Raw genomic sequence first — 14,043 nt, 5'->3', positions numbered from 1 at the left:
GATAAAGGAGATATCAAGGACTTGTAAGGAGAGAACGAGAAGACTAGTCAACGAATGACTCTGCAATCACGGGAAACTTATTAAGGGGATAAAGTAAATTTAGATCCTTAACAGATGATATGCTCCAAAATAAATACCAAATATTTCAAGATTTAAATGTAGAAATGCAAATTATAAAACTGTTTAAAATATTTAGGTGATTAACTCTTTGGATTAAGAAAGACTCCCGTAGTAGAAAAGCAAAGGGAAAATCGCAAGTGAAAATGTTCATGTATTTAGTGCATAAAAATAAATTGCTATGTCTTTATAAAACAATATAGAGATTAAAAACCAAGAGTGAACTAGGGGGAATATTTGTATAACTAATGCTGATGGGCTAAGATCACAATATATAAAGTTCTGTTCAAATAGGTAAGAAAGAGGAATCTCAATGTTATATTGAGGTCAAGAAATGAAGAGATGCATTAAAATGGAGGAAATAAAAATGTTAAATTGGCTTTTCTTTGTATAAAAAGTGTTAGTTGCTCAGTTGTGTCTGACTCCTTGCGACCCCATGGACTGTAGTCTGCCAGGCTCCTCCATCCATGGGATTTTCCAGGCAAGAATACTGGAGTGGGTTGCCATTTCCTTCTTCAGGGGATCTTCCTGACCCAGAGATTGAACCTGGGCCTCCTGCTTTGCAGGCAGACTACTGTCTGAGCCAGCAGGGAAGACTTTTCTTTGTATATTCACCAGTAAACAAAGGATTAAAAATTAAGATAATAGAATATTTTTCATGTATCAGATTAGCAAGGATAAACATAGGGTAATACTTAATGTTAGTGATCATATGGTAAAGCTGACACTCTCGTATACTTAAGGATGAAGGTTAAATTGTATGATTTTTCTGGTCTGTATGTCTATATGTTGCACCTCATATTGCTTTCCCTTTGCTCTCTGTTCTAGGATGAAGGGAATTTTTTCCCCCCAGTTGCCTTCACACAGATTTTCTGTATGCCTAGTAGGTTCTGAGACTTCCTGTCTCTTCCCTCCCTCCCACTCCTCCTCCTCATGTCTCAGCCCCATCCTTAGCTCCCCTCCTCCACTTTTCTTTGCCCCCTTCTTCTCCCATGTTTATCCCTTTCCCCTTCCATTCTTTCTCTTCCTCAACCACTTTCTTTGCATCTTTTCCTAGTTGAGGCTTTTTCATCCTTGAAGTCTCAGATCAAACATTACCTGCTCAGTGCATCCACCTTATTCTCCCTGAAAGTGTCACATTATTTAACTATTTGCTCTCACACCACCTTATAACTTGCCCATATGACACTGCTGCTGCTGCTAAGTCGCTTCAGTCGTGTCCGACTCTGCAACCCCACAGACGGCAGCCCACCAGGCTCCCCCGTCCCTGGGATTCTCCAGGCAAGAACACTGGAGTGGGTTGCCATTTCCTTCTCCAATGCATGAAAGGGAAAAGTGAAAGTGAAGTCGCTCAGTCATGTCTGACTCTTAGCGACCCCATGGACTGCAGCCCACCAGGCTCCTCCATCCATGGGATTTTCCAGGCAAGAGTACTGGAGTGGGGTGCCATTGCCTTCTCCACCATATGATGCTAATCATAATCAAAATGTATATATTTATAATGATTTGACTAACATGTTTTTCCCTTCCACGATCACATAGGCTGTTGTCACATTTAGTCAACATTGAATCCCCTGTATCTAGCCAAAAAGACAAGAGAGTTAATACATATTTGTTGGATGTTTTGACTTTGACCTCCCAAAATGTCACTAGAATAAACTGAGGCTTAAGCAAAGCTAACTTGAGTAAACCTACTGCAGTAAGGGAGAGCAAACCTTGACAGAGTCTTAGTTATGCCTCAAAAGAGGGTAGTCATGGTTAGAAATCTATACAGTTTGAGGATTGATTGGTTTAAGGCAGGCTTTAGTGTTAAAGATTTGATAAGGAATGGCCAAACTATGATACAAGAGTTTAAGACTGGTGAGTGTTGTAAGATAAGGATCTTCAAGCACGTGTTCTAAGTAAAAATAGTTTGATATGTGAGCTGTTTGCTCATGTGAACAATCTATTGTTTTGACAAGTTCTGTTTATCTAGATGGGCAAGCTAATTATTCATATAACTTAGTTTCCAGAAAAGTTCTGAAGCTAACAGCGAAAGTGATTTATTGGTTTATAGCCTTATCTTTATGGGCAACAACTTCCAAGAAGAAAGAGTAAAATCAAGTTCATAGAACTGTCTTGAGGTCTCAGTCCTGGGAGTTAAACTTTGTAACCACAGATCTCAGTTCTGAGATGAAGAAAGAGAAAGCTGTTTTGGCAATATGTAATAAGGTCCTTAGACATGTTTTCAAAACATTTTATAGTAGCTCGTTTCTAAGAGTCTATCATTAAAAAATCAGGAGCACAAAGTTTTATGTGTGGGGTTTGGAGGGTCTCTTTGGGAAATTGAGGCAACCATGAGGGAGAAACATGATCCAGGCCTTGGGAGAAAAGAGGGGCTAGAGCATATATGGAGGGGGAAACAGGTGAGGCAAAAACAAAAAAACTTGCCCAGCTTTTTTCAGTTTTCCTTTGATCCATTTATGGAAACTGGATTCAAAATCTATTGCGTGATTCTCTTCTTCTCTGTTCCAAACTGGTTACATATGTGCATGCACACACACATACACACACACACACGACTTAAATTCCAGGAATGTCTACCATTAAATCTCTGTCTCTGCAGTTATCAGCAAGTGATAGACACATTGTTCTCAGTTCACGTCAATCAAGCAATCACCTGATGAGACTTCCTGGTGGGGAAAATGCTACAGATGCTATGTAGTGACAAGGCTAAGGTTTTTCCCCGAATATCTTGTTGTTCCATTGCTATGTCATGTCCGACTCTTTGTGACCCCAAGGACTGCAGCATGCCATGTGACCCTGTCCTTCACCATCTCTAGGCATTTGCTAAACTCATGTCTATTGAGTCAGTGATGCCATCCAACCATCTCATCCTCTGTCACCCCATTTTTCTCTTGCCCTCAATCTTTCCCAGAATCGAGGTCCTTTCCAGTGAGTTGGTTCTTTGCATCATGTGGCCAAAGTATCAGAACTTCAACTTCAGCACCAGTCCTACCAATGAATATTAAGTACTGATTTCCTTTAGAATCTCCTTGTTGTCCAAGGGACTCTCAAGACTTCTCCAGCACCACAGTTCAAAATCAATTCTTCAGTACTCAGGCTTCTTTATGGTCCAATTCTCACATCCATATATGACTACTAGAAAAATCATGGCTTTGACTACATGGACCTTTGTTGGCAAAGTGACGTCTCTGCTTTCTAATATACTGCCTAAATTCTTCCAAGGAGCAAGTGTCTTTTAATTTCGTGGCTGCAGTCACTGTCCACATTGATTTTGGGAGTCCAAGAAAATGAAATCTGATACTGTTTCCACTTTTTTGAAATTTAAGCCAGCTTTTCACTCTCTTCTTTTACCTTCATCAAGAGGCTCTTTAGTTCCTCTTCACTTTCTTCCATTAAAGTGGTATTATCTGCATATCTGAGGTTGTTGATATTTCACCTGGTAATCTTGATTGTAGCTTGTGAGTCATCAAGCCCAGCATTTCATATTATGTACTCTGCATATACGTTAAATAAGGAGGGTGACAATATACAGCTTTGACGTTCTCTTTTCCCAATTATGAACCATTGTTCCCTGTCCAGTTCTAACTGTTGCTTCTTGACCTGCATACCAGTTTCTCAGGAGGTAGGTAATGTGGTTTGGTATTCCCATCTCTTTAAGAATATTACAAAGTTTGTTGTGATCCACACAGTCAAAGCCTTTAACCATAGTCAGTGAAGCAGAAGTAGATGTATTTTTGGAATTCCCTTGCTTTTTCTATGATCCAGCATATGGTAGAAGTTTGATCTCTGGTTCCTCCATCTTTTCTAAATCCAGCTTGTACATCTGGAAGTTCTCTGTTCATGTACTGTTGAAGCCTAGTTTGAAGGATTTTGAGCATAATTTTTCTAGCATGTAACATGAATGCAATTGTGTGGTAATTTGAACTTTATTTGGCATTGCCTTTCTTTGGGATTGGAATGAAAACTGACCTTTTCCAGTCCTGTGGCCACTGCTGAGTTTTCCAAATTTGCTGGCATATTGATTGCAGCATTTTAATAGCATCATCTTTTGGATTTGAAATAGCTCAGCTGGAATTCCATCACCTCCATTAGCTTTGTTCATAGTGATGCTTCCTAAGGCCCACTTGACTTAGTACTCCAGGATGTCTGGCTCTATGTGAGTGACCACACCATCATGGTTATCTGGGTCATTAAGAGCTTTCTTGTACAGTTTTGTGTATTTTTGCCACCTTTTCTTAATCTCTCCTGCTTCTATTAGGTCCTTACCCTTTTTGTCCTTTATGGTACCTATCTGTGTATGGAATGTTCCCTTATATGTGTGTATGCTAAGTCGGTTCAGTCATGTCCAACTCTTTGCAACCCTATGGACTGTGGCCTGCCAGGCTCCTCTGTCCATGGGATTCTCCAGGCAACAATACTGGAGTGGGTTGCCAAGCCCTCCTCCAGGGGACCTTCCCAACCCAGGCATCGAATCCTTATCTCCTAGGCTCCTGTGTTGCAGGTGTAGGAGATACTGGGGAAGCCAGTTCCCAAAATGTTCCCTTGGTATCCCCAACTTTCTTAAAGAAATATCTAGTCTTTCCCATTCTTTTGTTTTCCTCTATTCCTTTGCGCTGTTCACTTAAGAAGGCTTTCTTATCTTTCCTTGCTATTCTCTGAAACTCTGTATTTAATTAGATTTATCTTTCCATTTTTCCTTTGCCTTTCATTTCTCCTTTCCTAATCTATTTGTAAGACCTCCTAAGACAACCACTTTGCCTTCTTGAGTTTCTTTATCTTGGGGATGGTTTTGGTCACCACATCCCATACAATGTTATGAACCTCTGTGCACAGTTCTTCTTCAGGCGCTCTTTCTACCAGATCTAGTCCCTCTAATCTATTCTTCACCTCCACTGTATAATCATAAGGGATTTGATTTAGGTTATCCAACTACTGAATGGCCTAGTAGTTTTCTCTGCTTTCTTCAATTTGAGCCTGAATTTTGCAATAAGGAACCGACGAACTGAGCCACAGTCAGCTCCAGGTCTTGTTTTTCTGACTGGATAGAGCTTCTCTATCTTTGGCTGCAAAGAATATAATCAATTTGATTTTTATACTGGCCATCTGGTGATGTCCATGTATAGAGTTGTCTCTTATGTTATTGAAAGAGGGTATTTGCTATGACCTGTACGTTCTCTTGGCAAAACTCTTTTAGCCTTTGCCTGCTTCATTTGTTACTCCAAAGCCAAACTTGCCTACTAGTCCACTATCTCTTGTGGAGAAGGAAATGGCAACCCACTTCAGTACTCTTGCCTGGAGAATCCCTTGGACAGAGGAGCCTGGTGGGCTACAGTCCATGGGGTCACAGAGTTGGACACGACTGAGTGACTGACACACACACCACCATCTCTTGACTTCCTACTTTTGCATTCCAGTCCCCTATGATGAAAAGGACATATATATATATATATTTTTTTTTGGTATTAGTTCTAGGAGGTCATGTAGGTCTTCATGGAATCATTCAAGTTCAGGTTTTTCAGCATTCATGGTTTGGGGCATAGACTTGGATTGCTGTAATGTTGAATGGTTTGCCTTGGAAACTTGGAAACAAACCAACATCATTGTCATTTATGAGATTACAACCAAGTACGGCATTTTGGACTCTTCTGTTGACTACGAGGGATACTCCATTTCTTCTAAGGGATTCTGGCCTACAGTAGTAGATATAATGGTCATCTGATCTAAATTCACCCATTCCAGTCCATTTTAGTTCACTGATTCCTAAAATGTCAATGCTTACTCTTGCCATCTCCTGTTTGACCACTTCCAATTTACCTTGATTCATGGACCTAACACTCCAGGTTCCTATGCAATATTGTTCTTACAACATCAGACTTTACTTCCATCACCATCACATCCACAATTGGGTGTTGTCTTTGCTTTGGCTCAGCCTCTTCATTCTTTCTGTACTTATTTCTCCACTCTTCTCCCGTAGCATATAGGGCACCTACTGACCCAGGGAGTTCACCTTTCAGTGTCCTATCTTTTTGTCTTTTCATACTGTTCATGGGGTTCTCAAGGCAAGAATATTGAAATGCTTTGGCATTCCCTTCTCCAGTGGACCATGTTTTGTCAGTCCCTAACTAGCAGGGACATTTCCTTCAGCCACTCAACATAGCTGGATGACACGCCTGGTCTTCTGGTTGTCCCACTGCTGGTCCTCATTGAGTGTATAACCCTTCACTGGGTGTTGGCTGGCAGTTAACACACTGCCAGGGGTCGAGGCAAAGGCCTTGGTGGAGTGGCTGGGAAGGAGTTCTGGGGAAGGCTGGAGCCCATGTTGGAAGACACCCGGGGTGGAGGACCCCCCTGGCCTCACCACTGCCACTGACCACCCTGGAGCTGATCTGCTGAATATCTAGAGGTCTTTCTTTGACTCTTCTCTATCATAACAATGTATATAATGGGTAAAACTCACTTTTCCTTTGGTCAGTATGAAAAAACAAAGAAATGTTTTTTCATACTGAAATCTTTGGTATTGAGTGTGCGGCAACTAAGACCCTAGGTAATTAGTAAGATGGTAGGAGGTCAGTTGTGGTTCTACTTGAGTGCATAGTTCCTTAATGGCTGCCCTTATATGCTGAACTATGAAGGCAGCTTCCAAATAATATCCCTTAACATTAAGAGATGTGCTACAGATGAGAGGCAGCATTTGGCTTTCTTGAAAAGCATGATGCACTATCGATCTGAGACATTTTGGATGAAAATTATAAGCTGCTTTATATGTACTGAAGAGGGAAAGCAGTTCCCACCAGGACCTAAGGTGGGGTCACCAAGAAAAATCATGATAGATAAATCCCATTTCTTGTTTCTGATACTGTTTGTAGATCAAGCATATGTATACATTGTATCTGGCTTTTTTTAAAAATGGCATTGAAGCAGAGACATTACTTTGCCAACAAAAGTCCATCTAGTTAAGGCTATGGTTTTTCCAGTAGCCATGTATGGATGTGAGAGTCGAACTGTGAAGAAAGCTGAGTGCTGAAGAATTGATGCCTTTTAACTGTGGTGTTGGAGAAGACTCTTGAGAGTCCCTTGAACTTCAAGGAGATCCAACAAGTCCATTCTAAAGGAGATCAGTCCTGGGTGTTCTTTGGAAGGAATGATGCTAAAGCTGAAACTCCAGTACTTTGGCCACCTCATGCAAAGAGTTGACTCATTGGAAAAGACTCTCATGCTGGGAGGGATTGGAGGCAGGAGGAGAAGGGGATGACAGAGGATGAGATGGGTGGATGGCATCACCGACTCAATGGCCGTGAGTCTGAGTGAACTGCGGGAGTTGGTGATGGACAGGGAGGCCTGGCGTGCTGCGATTCATGGGGTTGCAAAGAGTTGGACACGACTGAGCAACTGAACTGAACTGAGTGACTGACCTCAAAATGGTTTTATGGACAAATGGGTTGACATACTCAGTAAGGTGGCTAGTACTTGGTGGAAGGATTGTGTCTAAAGGGTATGGATTGGTGGCTTGTACGGTAAAGAATCTGACTACAATGCAGGAGACTTGGGTTTAATCCTGGAGTTGGGAAGGTCCCTGGAGAAGGGAATGGATACCCACTCCAGTATTCTTACCTGGAGAGTTCCACAGACAGAGGAGCCTGGTAGGCTACAGTCCATGGGGTTGCAAAATGTCAAACATGACTAAGCGACTAACACTTTCACTTTTTTTCAATTTTAACCTGCATTAATATATTCATTTCAACTTGTGGCTATTCAAAATAACTATGAACCAGCAGAGGTTAGTCATAGTGCAACAGAAGTTTTTTTTTTTTTTTTTTAATGTAGTGCTAATACCCTGTTAGATTGAGGTCATATTCAGGGTCATTTAAAACTATGTCCTATAACAGAAAATCTGTAAATACCTCCTGCCTCACATTATTCTAAAAAGACATGAGATTTATGAGATTTGATGTTTTGATCATGATGAAGGGTTTTTTTTTTTTTTTTGGCCTGCATTACCTGACATCAAAAGCTCTTGGGTCAAAATATATAGCTTCATTGATCTATTAAACTGGATATAGAAACATGTTTTCATAGTACATATCAGTGTCAAATCTATTTTAGCCAATGATTGTTAACTTCAACAGCAAGCTCACAAAACTTGTAAATGACTTAGAGCTCATTATAAAACAGTCAAAGTCTTTGAAAATAAGAAAATATATGAATATTGTATTGCTACATTTCATTAATAGTCATTTGCCTAGCATATATCATCATGTTCATATCACTCCAATCACCACCAAGATCATGTTAGAAAGTCAGGCTATTAACATGTGATGATTAGTCATAAACAATAGGCTACAGATGTCAATTACTTTGTAATTACACATAATGTAAACCTCATAATGTATGTGGTAATCAGTTAGAAAACAGAACATAACTTTTCAGTTCAGTTCAGTTCAGTCGCTCAGTCGTGTCCGACTCTTTGCAGTCCCATGGACTGCAGCACACCAGGCCTCCTTGTCGATCACTAACTCCAGGTGTATACCCAAACCCATGTCCATTGAGTCGGTGATGCCATCCAACCATCTCATCCTCTGTTGTCCCCTTCTCCTCCTGCTCTCAATCTTTCCTAGCATCAGGGTCTTTTTAAATGAGTCAGCTCTTCGCATCAGGTGGCCAAAATATTGGAGCTTCAGCATCACAGAACTTTTAATACTACAATATAATGTATTCTATAAAAGTTATGAAACAATATATTTTATTCCAATGAAAAGGTGACTTTTGAATTCCTGAATTACTAGGCAAAATCAGCCAGCCATATAGAGATGGGAACAGAAAGTTCCAGGCAGAAGGAGGGACAGGAAAAGACGTAAAGAGGGAATGAGCATGGTATATTCTAGGAACCAAAGGAGTCTTTCATATTTGTAATGGGGAATAAGGGCTATAGTGAATCTGGTTAAGGTTAAGAGGTGGGCAGGGACCAGTTTACGTAGTGATTTTTGGTCCACGGATAAAAAGCTGGGTTTCAGATTAAACAAAGTAGGAAATCCTTGGAGGGCTGTAGGGAAGAAAGAAATAATATCTGATTTGTTTTAAAAAGGTTCCTTCTCGGATGTTGAAGGGATTGCTTCAACATTACTTCTATTACTTCAACAAGAATAGCAGCAGGGAGACTGTTTAAAAAATGAATGCACTGAATTGACTAGTCATCTATTTCACATATGGTAATATGCATGTTTCAACGCTATTGTCTCAAACCATCCCACCCTCACCTTCTCCCAGAGTCCAAAAGTCTGTTCTTTATATCTGTGTCTCTTTTGGTGTCTCGCATATAGGGTTGTTGTTATCATATTTCTAAATTTCATACATATGCATTAATATACTGTATTGGTGTTTTTCTTTCTGACTTACTTCACTCTGTATAATAGGCTCCAGTTTCATCCACCTCATTAGAACTGATTCAAATGTTTTCTTTTTAATGGCTGAGTAATATTTCATTGTGTATAGGTACCACAACTTCCTTATCCATTTGTCTGCTGATGGACATCTAGGTTGCTTCCATGTCCTAGCTATTACAAACAGTGCTGTGATGAACACTGGTGTACACGTGTCTCTTTCAATTCTGGTTTCACAGGGCACTCAAAGCTGGTGCACTGGGACAACCCAGGGGGATGGGATGGGGAGGGAGGTGGGAGGGGGTTCAGGATGAGGGACACATGTACACCCAGAGCTGATTCATGTCAATAGATGGCAAAAACCACCACAATATTGTAAAGTAGTTCTGTGTCTTTATAGTAGGTTTTCTGAGAGACTGTATTTTTGTATTTAAGGGCTTCCCTGGTGGTGCAGAGGTTAAAGCATCTGCCTGCAATGTGGGAGGCCTGGGTTCGATCCCTGGGTTGGGAAGATCCCCTGGAGAAGGAAATGGCAACCCACTCCAGTATTCTTGCCTGGAGAATCCCATGGACAGAGGAGCTTGGTGGGCTACAGTCCACGGGTCGCCAAGAGTTGGACACGACTGAGCGACTTCACTTTCACTTAAATAAATTAATTTTTAAAAAATGAATGTGTTAGTCTAGACAAGAAATGGTGTTGGCTTGTACTACGGATGAAGCTGACAGATGGAGAGAAGTAGAGGCATTTTAAACGTATCATCAAGGTAGAGCTAAGAGGATTTGAAGTTATGGATGAAGTGGAGTATGAGGGAAAAGGATGCTTTAAGGATAGGACTAATTTGGGAGCTTGAGTGAATTTAGTGGATGGTTGTGCTGTTAAATATGTATTAAAAATGTATACTGAGCATCTACTGTGTGGAGGATACTTTTTTGGACAAGATACATTTTTCTAACTTCTAACAGATTGTGGACGCAAATTATGTAAAATCGTCATCAATATTTCTATTTTATTTCAAGTAAATATTCTAAATAAGCATGTTTTCCTGCCTCGTTATCTTGTTATTGTGACATAGATTAGGGGTTGGCAGACTTTTCCTGAAAAGACTGAGAGAGTAAACTTTTTAAGCTTTGCAGTTTCTGTGAACTTTGTTGCAACTACTCCACCCTGATAATGTAGTGTCAAAACAACCATGGATAACACATTAAGGAAAGAGCATGACTGGCTTTCAGTAAAACTGTATTTACGGAACAAGTAGTGGGTCACATTTGGTCTCTGTAGTTTGCTAATCCCTGACATAGACTGCAGATCCCCAAACAAGATAACCTAGAGTGAAAAGGAAAATCAGATTGTGAATAAAGACGCCAAGTACTTATTTATTGATTTATAGTTGTCATTTATTTAATTTCTTTATTTCAGTATTAGTTTTAATAGTCCTTCTTCTGGTTTCTTCAGGGTCCCTGCTGCTGCTGCTGCTGCTAAGTCACTTCAGTCGTATCCGACTCTGTGCGACCCCATAGACGGCAGCCCACCAGGCTCTCCGTCCCTGGGACTTTCCAGGCAAGAACGCTGGAGTGGGTTGCTATTTCCTTCTCCAATGCATGAAAGTGAAAAGTGAAAGTGAAGTCGCTCAGTCATGTCCAACTCCTAGCGACCCCATGGACTGCAGCCTACCAGGCCCCTCCATCCAGGCAAGAGTACTGGAGTGGGGTGCCATTGCCTTCTCCTCAGGGTGCCTAACTCCATTTAATCTTAAGACTATAAATCATGCCACTTTGCTCTCTACCACAAGGGTAGGACATTACCCATGTTGGCCAAACTGAATTGTCCCTTCCCCATGGTCACAATGATTGGGTTGGAGGCAGGTACATGATTCAAGCAAGGCCAGTCAGAGTCTGCCCTGGACTTGATATGTAATTAGTAGGAGGCAATTTCTTCACTGAGGGTCTAGTAAGACAGGGGCTGGAGATCTGTAACATATTTTGCCAGTCATTTTGGTTAGTGCTTATGTTCAGAGCAACACCAGCAGAGATCAACAGAATTAAGAGCCATAGCAACATTGTTTGGGAAGTTGAATCCAGCTATGTCTAAAGTCAGAAACATGCCAGGACTTCCTGGTTATGTGAGTCAGTGAATTCCATTTTAGCTTCCGCTAGTTGAGTTGGCAGTCCATGGGGTCGCACAGAGCCGGACATGGCTGAAGCGACTTAGCAGCAGCCGCAGCAGCAGTTTGAGTTGAGTTTCTATCAGTTGCAGACAGAAGACTGATGATAGACAAAAAGACTGCTGCACTGAATCTGGAACGGGACAATTAGCATTCGAATCCCTTGAATGTGCCAAGCATAATACATGCTAATCTTAGTTAAACTTAAGATAGCTTTATCTTTAAGGTTGAGAGAACAGGGGCTCAGAGATAAGTGATTTGCCTGAAGTTATGTAAATTTTTGGTAGTTATGATTGGACTGCTAGTATTTCTAACTCTGAAGCCGATGCTATTTATATGGTACCGTGTAGTAAGGAAGCATAGAAATTAAATGGAAAAAAATAGTAAAGTATAATTTTTGGATTTCTATTTCTCTCAAACTAGTTTCTTCTAGGGCTCCAAAACTGAGGAAATAAGATGATTCTTGAAGCATCAGAAAGATTAGATGTAGTATATGACCTGTTAAGCGATCAATCATGGATGGACTTTCAAAGCTGCTTTGAATCTTAAAATGGGATGTTTCTAGCCTAATTTTCCACAGGCTAAAGCTGGAAAATGTTCCTTTTTCCTCCTGCTTAGGGAGACCAGATTTCATATGTATGCAGGAAATGCAGAGCCAGGCAGAGTTCATTTCCATATCTCTAAGTGGGCTGTGTGCGCTTGACAAGGAAGGGCAAGTAAGGAGTATAAAATCACCATCAAAGATTCATGCTGAGGACACTCTTCTTGAGAGCTATATGGAGATGGCAGTACAAGAGGGGCTTCTTCCTAGGTAGAAAGAGGTGATAATTAAACATAATTTGTAGAAGAAAATTAATAGTGATGGACTTAAATCCTTTATAGCAAATGTAAATTTCAAAGCAATTTTGTGTGGAGAAGGAAAAAGCTATAATATATGGCTGAGTGGTATATGCTGACAGTAATGGTCCTCTTGTGCAGTAAGTTATTAAAGACTTTCATCTCGTGGTTTTCAATAACGAAAAGGGAGGCAGTCTGGGGGCATTTTCTGAGCTATGTCCCTTCTGTTGATTTAGCTTGTAAAACCAGTAGGTTATCTCAACAGCTGTATGGAAAAGGTTAAATTTGCTAAAAGACTAAAATGTGAGAAGCATCCTATTTTAGAAAAATGCATTATTTCTTCTCTGAGACTAACAAACTATGACCTTGGGCAAGTCATGCAATCTCTATGGGGCTCGATCTTTACTTCTTGTTCAAGGATCTTATCCATGGCTTTTCCCAATTTCAGTAATCTACGATTCCTTCATCTGGTAAAAATATCCTCTTGGGAATGAAGAAACTTCAGGGACATATTGCTTGCAGTCATTTACTCTCTCTCCCCTTGTTTTTGAAATGGATTCTAGAATCAGTTCCAGGATCGCATGTCCTTCATTGAGCATGATATAGAGATAATGGAGAATCAGAGTCATTTCACAAAGCTTAATGTTCAAGCTTTCACAAAGATCTATGGAAGGAAAAGTTGTAGGAAAACCAATAGTTCAGCTTAACTGGACCACCGTACAATGGGTTGACTATGGGATGTGCTTGAATAGTCCTGGCTTGTGAGGACTGGACCTTGAGGAAATGAGAAATGGGATTCTGAAAGAAAGGGAAGATCAAATATTTTTGATAGTTTATTGCATTTGTTAAACTTCTGAGGGTCGAATATGGAAAGTTAGTATTAATGTGTCATTTTATAGACCTTAATCATTCATGCTCTAGGACAGAACTGGTCATCTTTCATTAGTATGTTTTTTAAAACTGATTGACAAAATATTGACTCATTATTGCTCACTCAAGTCCAAACTACTCAGATTTATTTAGGTTGTACCTGTTGTTCTTTATCTGTCCGAGGATTCCATCTAGAATAATAGCTCTTTAGAGTATGCTGCTACTGCTGCTGCTAAGTCACTTCAGTCGTGTCCGACTCTGTGCAACCCCATAGACGGCAGCCCACCAGGCTCCCCCGTCCCTGGGATTCTCCAGGCAAGAACACTGAGGTGGGTTGCCATTTCCTTCTCCAATGTGTGAAAGTGAAAAGTGAAAGTGAAGTCACTCAGTCGTGTCTGACTCTTCGCGACCCCCTGGACTGCAGCCTACCAGGCTCCTCCGCCCATGGGATTTTCCAGGCAAGAGTACTGGAGTGGGGTGCCATCACCTTCTCCTTAGAGTATGACACTTACTCAAATATTTCTTGTTTTTAATGACTTTGACACTTTAGAGGAATACTGGTCAGGTATTGAGAAGCATGTTTACCAATTTGGGTTTGTCTGATTTTTTCCCCCCTCATGATTAAACAGGACTTCCAGGTCTTTAGAAGACCACAGTATCTGTAAAGGGCTAGC

At 40.7% G+C, this 14,043-nt stretch overlaps 1 long non-coding RNA gene across 1 annotated transcript in view; it reads left to right on the top strand.

The window, feature by feature from the left end:
• LOC123465731 overlaps positions 1–13,682 on the top strand; it is a 63,232-nt gene extending 49,550 nt beyond the window's left edge. The window contains exon 3 of the long non-coding RNA XR_006641019.1: positions 13,553–13,682. This is a non-coding gene — a long non-coding RNA (uncharacterized LOC123465731). The remainder of the gene's footprint in view (positions 1–13,552) is intronic.
• The last annotated feature ends 361 nt before the right edge of the window (positions 13,683–14,043 follow it).

This window comes from Bubalus bubalis, chromosome 4, assembly GCF_019923935.1.
Source record: "Bubalus bubalis isolate 160015118507 breed Murrah chromosome 4, NDDB_SH_1, whole genome shotgun sequence".
Classification (NCBI taxonomy): domain Eukaryota; kingdom Metazoa; phylum Chordata; class Mammalia; order Artiodactyla; family Bovidae; genus Bubalus; species Bubalus bubalis.
Note: the sequence above shows the minus strand (reverse complement) of the source record. Positions and strands in the feature narration are given on the sequence as shown.